Source organism: Oncorhynchus gorbuscha, linkage group LG25, assembly GCF_021184085.1.
Source record: "Oncorhynchus gorbuscha isolate QuinsamMale2020 ecotype Even-year linkage group LG25, OgorEven_v1.0, whole genome shotgun sequence".
Taxonomy (NCBI): Eukaryota; Metazoa; Chordata; class Actinopteri; order Salmoniformes; family Salmonidae; genus Oncorhynchus; species Oncorhynchus gorbuscha.
In genome coordinates, this window is record NC_060197.1 from 29,499,828 (window position 1) to 29,508,148 (window position 8,321).

Below are 8,321 nucleotides of genomic sequence, written 5' to 3' on the forward strand. Positions count from 1 at the left end.
ACAGCAGAGTCAATGTGTCATAGCTTGCTTTGACATCATAAAAGTACATACAAGTCTTTCTCTCTCTTGCTCTCTCTCGCTTTAGCTGGGGCTATGTTCGTTCCAACCAACAGAGCATTCTGGGAAGTATTCAGACCCCTTCCCCTTTTGCACATTTTGTTACGTAAACAGGCTTGTTCTAAAAATGTATTTATTTATTTTATTTCACCTTTATTTAACCAGGTAGGCAAGTTGAGAACAAGTTCTCATTTACAACTACGACTTGGCCAAGACAAAGCAAAGCAGTTCGACACATACAACAACACAGAGTTACACATGGAGTAAAACAAAACATACAGTCAATAATACAGTAGAAACAAGTCTATATACGATGTGAGCAAATGAGGTGAGATAAGGGAGGTAAAGGCAAAAAAAGGCCATGGTGGCAAAGTAAATACAATATAGCAAGTAAAACACTGGAATGGTAGATTTGCAGTGGAAGAATGTGCAAAGTAGAAATATAAATAATGGGGTGCAAAGGAGCAAAATAAAAATGGATTAAATAAAATCATCAATCTACACACAATACCCCATAATGACAAAGTGAAAACAGGTTTTTAGAAAATTTTGCACAATTATTAAAAATAAAAAACAGAAATTCCTTATTTACATAAGCATTCAGACCCTTTGCTGTGAGACGCGAAATTGAGCGCAGGTGCATCCTGTTTCCATTGATCATCCTTGAGATATTTCTACAACTTGATTGGAGTCCACCTGGGGTAAATTCAATTGATTGGACATGATTTGGAAAGGCACACATCTTTCCATATAAGGTCCCACAGTTGACAGTGCGTGTCAGAGCAAAAAACGAGCCATGAGGACGATGTAATTGTCCATAGAGCTCTAAGTCAGGATTGTGTCGAGGCACAGATCTGGGGAAGGGAATCAAAACATTTTCTGCAGCATTGAAGGTCCCCAAGAACACAGTGGCCAGACGGAAGTCACTCTTCAGTAAAAGGCACATAACAGCCCGCTTAGAGTTTGCCAAAAGGCACGTAAAGGACTCCCAGACCATGAGAAACAAGATTATTTGGTGTGATGAAACCAAGATTGAACTCTTTGGCCTGAATGCCAAGCATCCCTACGGTGAATTATGGTGGTGGCAGCATCCTGCTGTGGGGATGTTTTTCAGCGGCAGGGCGTGGGAGACTAGTCAGGATTGAGGGAAAGATTAAAGGATCAAAGCACAGAGATTCTTGATGAAAACCTGCTCCAGAGTGCTCAGGATCTCAGACTGGGGTGAAGGTTCACCTTCCAACAGGACAACAACCCTAAGCACACAGCCAAGACAACACAGGACTGGCTTTGGGACAGGTCTCTGAATGTCCATGAATGGCCCAGTCAGAGCCCGATCAAACATCTCTGGAGAGACCTGAAAATAGCTGTGCAGCGACGCTCCCCATCCAACCTGACAGAGCTTGAGAGGATCTGCAGAGAAGAATGGGAGAAACTCCCCAAATACAGCTGTCCCAACCTTGTAACGTCATACCCAAGAAGACTTAAGGCTGTAATCGCTGCCAAAGGTGCTTCAACAAAGTTCTGAGTAAAAAGTCTGAGTACTTATGTAAATGTAATATTAAAATTTGCCCCCAAAAAATCTCAGCTTGTTTAATCTTTGTCATTACGGGGTATTTTGTGTCAATTGATTCAATTGTATTTTTTTACTCCTCAATCTTAGAATAAGGTTGTAACGTAACAAAATGTGGAAAAATTCAAGAGGTCTGAATATTTTTTCCAAATGCACTCCATCTGTATTCAAAGTGAAAGTGAAAGTGCTAATGCCTTCCGTTGTCCTGACTGTAGGCTAGGGTTTGTGTGTGTTTGTGTGTCTAGGCCGTCTGCGCAGGGACCTTTGAAATTTGCTTACAATCTCCAAGTCAATTTGCAGGGGCGGCTCGAGCATGTAAACCAGCCGACTGACTCTGACTGCATTGAAATCAGCAGGAATCTTATCGACTAAAGCATGTCCCAATTAACTCTGATCACAACTCATAAAACACTCATTAGAAGGCCTATTAATGGGCAATGGGCAAGTCGGGGTCAGGCTATCAGACTGTGATTTGTAATCTCTGGAATGGAAACTTGGCGGCTACATGAGTTGCTGAATTTGGGCTCCCGAGACTATATAAGGAGAGGAGTGAGGAAATATACGTGGTGTTTTGGTGTGGGAGAAAGACTTGAGGCACATAAAAGCACCATCCTGCTGCAAATTGAAGTGAAATTGAAGTGAAATATGCTGACAGAAGAGAGAAATCTGCAGATTCATGATGTATTCAGTTGTTAGACACCCCACCCAACGGCGTGCAGTGTTGGGACTCCCCTCCCCGACACGCACACATAACCACACGCTGGGACTCTCCTCCCAGACAGTCAGTCATTAGTGAAAGTAGCGCAGCATACCCTCGTTTAGAATCCATAGACCTGATCACAACATTCTGCTCCACCAGGCTGTGTTAAAAGTATCTCTCTCTCGTTCTCTCTCTGACTGTCCCTCTCTTTCTCTCTCAATCCATCTCATCTCTTTCTCTCTCAGGGGCTGTTCTTCACCTGATCTCATCAACATTCTGCTCCACCTTTCTCTCTCAGGGGCTGTTCTTCACTCGTTTAAAAGGGGCTGTTCTTCACTCGTCTCTCTCTCATTCTCTCTCAGGGGCTGTTCTTCACTTCTCATCTCTTTCTCTGACTGTTCCCTCATCTCTTTCTCTCTCAGGGGCTGTTCTTCACTCGTGTTATCTCATCTCTTTCTTTCTCTCAGGGCTGTTCTTCACTCGTGTTATCTCATCTCTTTCTCTCTCAGGGGTTCTTCACTCGTGTTATCTCATTCTTCACTGTTCTTCACTCGTGTTATCTCATCTCTTTCTCTCTCAGGGGCTGTTCTTCACTCGTGTTATCTCATCTCTTTCTCTCTCAGGGGCTGTTCTTCTTCATCTCTTTCTCTCTCAGGGGCTGTTCTTATCTCATCTCTTTGTTCTTCACTCGTGTTATCTCATCTCTTTCTCTCTCAGGGGCTGTTCTTCACTCGTGTTATCTCATCTCTTTCTCTCTCAGGGGCTGTTCTTCACTCGTGTTATCTCATCTCTTTCTCTCTCAGGGGCTGTTCTTCACTCGTGTTATCTCATCTCTTTCTCTCTCAGGGGCTGTTCTTCACTCGTGTTATCTCATCTCTTTCTCTCTCAGGGGCTGTTCTTCACTCGTGTTATCTCATCTCTTTCTCTATCCCCCATCTTTGTTTTTTGCAGGCCAAAATAATACATGGATAATGACGATTCACTTTGTGAGCTTACAACCCCTCAGCATTGAGTTTGTCTGCCATTATTTCTGTGTGTCCTTGCTTCGGGTTGTATTATCCTAAGTTGTGTGCGTCCCAGGTGCAGACTGTAAAGCAGGTTATCTCAAGAGAGTTTTGCCTCACAAGTCTCTACATGTCTTATTTTTTTCATTCTGTGTATTTTTTTGGACTGTAAGAAATTCCTTTCCTTCCTCCTCTCTCTCACCACCAGACTGGTTGGTTAGATAATTACCGCAGTACGAGGCTGTGTCCCAAATTGCACCATATTCCTTAACATAGTGCGTTACTTTCCATCAGGTCACAAATGGCTCTGGTCAAAAGTAGTGCACTATTTAGGGAATAGGGTGACATTTGGGATGGAAGCCAAGCTTGTTTTGGGAGCGCTCTGCAGCCAATTGATTTCTTGGTTGTGGTCAGGATGAGTGTGAAGCTTGGCTGGTGAAAGACAATCACTCACACAAATACAGTCTGTCTCGGAGTCTGGATGGTGGCAGGACTGGGAGGAGAGAGGACTAGCTGACTGACTGGGTGGGAGGATGTGCTTCTCATAATATTTTCCTCGGAATAAAAGCATGAAATAAATCTCCACGCCTATGAAACCTGACATGATTACCCAAAGCCTCTCTGTCTCTCTCTCTCTCTCTCTCTCTCTCTCTCTCTCTCTCTCTCTCTCTCTCTCTCTCTCTCTCTGTCTCTCTCTAATACATTGAACACACACTCACACACCAGCTCTCTCTCTTATACTATTGAGAGAGCACAGCAGCAACAAATCCTCTCTCTGAAGCATCAATCAGCAGACCAGCCGCCCACACATTGAAGCGGAATTAAATGTAATGTATTTTCCAGAGCTCTCACACCGCCTGCTCCCTCCTGACATTCGACCCTTATAGGATGGTCAGCACTATCCCACTTCAGGTAGATCATCATCCCGTCACTTCCATGGGCAGTGGAGCCTCCGCTGTTAACACAGTGCACTAATGTTGTCCAGAGCCCTATGGTAATTCACTTGATGGGGTATAGCATGCCATTTGGGACGCAGTTTACTACCCCTTCCTCTATTTCCCTCTGTTTCACTGCAAATGGGGCTTTGGTGCATGCATTAGTCAGGCCAAGGTTAGGATATAAAAATCCATATGAAAAGTTACCCAGCAACCACCCAGTAATTGCTACCTCTGAGGGAATCATTGAGGTTGGAGAGTAATGTTGACACAAAAAAATAGGCCACATTCACACAGAAATGTGTCATATACATAAACTGTGTGCTTTAATACCTATAAGTGTCTTCTTGCTCTTCTCTCTCTCTCTCTGTATCTCTCTCTGTATCTTTCTCTGTATCTCTCTCTGTATCTCTCGCTCTCTATCTCTCGCTCTCTCTCTCTCGCTCTCTCTCTCTCTGTATCTCTCGCTCTCTATCTCTCTCTCTCTATCTCTCTGTATCTCTCGCTCTCTATCTCTCTGTATCTCTCTGTATCTCTCGCTCTCTCTCTCTCTCTCTCTCTCTCTGTATCTCTCTGTATCTCTCTCTCTCTCTCTCTCTCTCTCTCTGTATCTCTCTGTATCTCTCACTCTCTCTCTCTCTCTGTATCTCTCTCTCGGTATCTCTCTGTATCTCTCTCTCTCTCTCTCTACCTCCTTCCACCACTTATCTCACTTTGTCTTTGATAAATTTGCTGATGGATAGAAGAATTGAAGAAGTGGTTCAACAGATTCCAACTCCTGGCTGGCTCTCTGTACTAGGTCCTCTCTCTCGGGTCTCCCTATCATTACCTCCACCGGGCCAATTACCTGCACTGTCAGCTCATCTCTGATATGGCTTCAAAGGGGGAGGTATTTCAAGGTGACACCAGTGAAGAGGGGCTGATATGGTGGGCTGGAAATGGTATGAAGATCTTTTGATCACGTCGCGGATTGCTCCCATCCTGAAGAAAAAGGGCAGGGGAGGAAAGGATAGAGGTGTCAGAGACAGAGCAGCTCATTCTGCAGAGGAGCCTGTGTTGTCACTTTGTCTACTAAAAGCAGAGGGCTGGCTCAGGCTCCATGTGTTGTCACTTTGTCTACTAAAAGCAGAGGGCTGGCTCAGGCTCCCTCTCGTTCTGCAGAGGAGCCTGTGTTGTCACTTTGTCTACCAAAAGCAGAGGGCTGGCTCAGGCTCCATCTCGCCCCCTTGTTCTGCAGAGGAGCCTGTGTTGTCACTTTGTCTACTAAAAGCAGAGGGCTGGCTCAGGCTCCATCTCGCCCCCTTGTTCTGCAGAGGAGCCTGTGTTGTCACTTTGTCTACTAAAAGCAGAGGGCTGGCTCAGGCTCCATCTCGCCACCTTGTTCTGCAGAGGAGCCTGTGTTGCACTTTGTCTACTAAAAGCAGAGGGCTGGCTCAGGCTCCATCTCGCCCCCTTGTTCTGCAGAGGAGTTTAGAGGATGCAAGCAAAAGCTTCACAATCATGATTGTCCCAATGTTCTATTGGGAAAAAAACATTAAATTGTAGGCTAATAGTAGGCCTAATTCAGGGATGGACAACTGGAAACTTCCTTTTGAAGGCCTTCGGATCGGAGTCTCAACTTACTGTTGCGAGTTCAGAATAGTGGAATACATGGGGTGCAATTTCGAAATGTGGTTGTGCATCAGCAGTTTTCCTCTTGTTACGTCAGTCACTGATAGTCAATCAATTAGCCTATGTCAGCTAAAAACCTTTAGACTGCTAAGTTCGTTTAGTGGCCAGCTATCTAAGTTTGTTATCATGGTCAAATTACTGGCTGGGGGACCCCATTGATTTTGTTAGTCAGTTTCACTCAATTATCATATTAAACACTGCAAACATTTCTCTCCACCCTATGGCAAAATGTGTAAAATTGCAGTAAATCAGCTATTTAACAGCTAATTTTCCTCTCTGTGCCATAGAAAAATTAGTAGAATGTCATGAAATCTCTTCTAAAATTGCTAAATGGCAATATGTGTAGAATCGCAGAAAACTTGCTTTAAAACTGCAGTATTTTCTCTACACCCCATGGCAAAATGTGTAGACTTTCAGGAAATTAACTCTAAAACTTTGTTTACTGAACCTTTATGTTGACAGGGAAGTCATACTGAGACTAGGTTATCTTTACAGATAAGCCCTGCATAAATATACACAATTCAAAACATATTAAGAAAAACAGACAAGTTTATCAACATGGAGGTCTCCGATCATTACTCTGAACTAACCAAGGGGGACCAGAACATCTAATTTCAGAGAGCTCTGTAGGTTGTTCCTCATAAAAGGCACCAAAAAAAGAATCGTTTGGTAATTTGTAAGTGTAAATTGAATGAATGATGATAGATACATAGGACGTTTCTGCATGACTGCTTTGTAGAGTTATATACAAAGAGGCTCAACCCACTTTTTGATACAAAACACATTGCTGGTTGCTATAACCATCACCAGTATGAAACCCAAAGGCAAAGTGTAGATGCTGCTACATTCATATAGATTATATATAGATTATACCCCCATAATCTAAAATAGACATAAAAGGGGTCTGGACAATTTCCTTCCTATTAAAAGGATTGGACCTTTCTTTCAAATTTCCCCCTAAAATGACATACCCAAATCTAAATGCCTGTAGCTCAGGACCTGAAACAAGGATATGCATATTCTTGATACCATTTGAAAGGAAACACTTTGAAGGTTGTGTAAATGTGAAATACATGTAGAAGAATATGACACACTACATCTGGTAAAAGATAATACAAAAGAAACAAACATGCGTCACAAATCAGAGCGAGATTACTGAATGTAAGTACATTATTTACCTTCAGAGGTGAACGTATCAAACCAGTTGCAGTGATACAAGTGTTTTATTGTTGTCCACTCTCCTCAAACAATAGCATGGTATTGTTCACTGTAATAGCTACTGTAAATTGGACAGCGCAGTTAGAATTGAAGCTTTCTGCCCATATAAGACATGTCTAAGTCCTGGGAAATGTTCTTGTTACTTACATCATGCTAATCACGTTAGCTCAACCGTCTCGCGGGGGGGGGGGGCACCGATCCCGTAGAGGTTATTAACAAAAGTTAGACATGCTTTGTTTATGTAAACAGACACTGGACAGAGATATGGCTTTTTCTTTACAATTCTGCCAAGAAGGTCAGCATCCTGGAGTCGCCTCTTCACTGTTGACGTTGAGACGGGTGTTTTGTGGTTTCTATTTCATGAAGCTGCCAGTTGAGGACTTGTGAGGTGTCTGTTTCTCAAACTAGACGCTCCAATGTACTTGTCCACTTGCTCAGTTGTGCACCGGGGCCTCCCACTCCTCTTTCTATTCTGGTTAGAACCACTTTGTGCTGTTCTGTGAAGGGAGTAGTACACAGCGTTGTATGAGATCTTCAATATCTTGGCAATTTCTCGCACTCTCAGAAGAGAGTTCTTTGTTTCTGGCCATTTTGAGCCTGTAATCAAACCCACAAATGCTGATGCTCCAGGTACTAAACTAGTCGAAAAAAGGCCAGTTTTATTGCTTCTTTCATCAACATTTTTCAGCTGTGCTAACATTCTAATGATCAATTAGCCTTTTAAAATGATAAACTTGGATAGGCTAACACAATGTGCCATTGGAACACAGGAGTGATGGTTGCTGATAATGGGTCTCTGTACGCCTATGTAGATATTTCATAAAAAATCTGCCATTTCCAGCTACAATTTACAACATTAACAATGTCTACACTGTATTTCTGATTAATTTGATGTTATTTTAATGGATAAAAAAATGTGCTTTTCTTTCAAAACAAGGACATTTCTAAGTGACCCCAAACCTTTGAACGGTAGTGTGTGTGTATATATATATACAGTGCTTTGCGAAAGTATTCGGCCCCCTTGAACTTTGCGACCTTTTGCCACATCTCAGGCTTCAAACATAAAGATATAAAACTGTATTTTTTTGTGAAGAATCAACAACAAGTGGGACACAATCATGAAGTGGAACGACATTTATTGGATATTTCAAACTTTTTTAACAAAT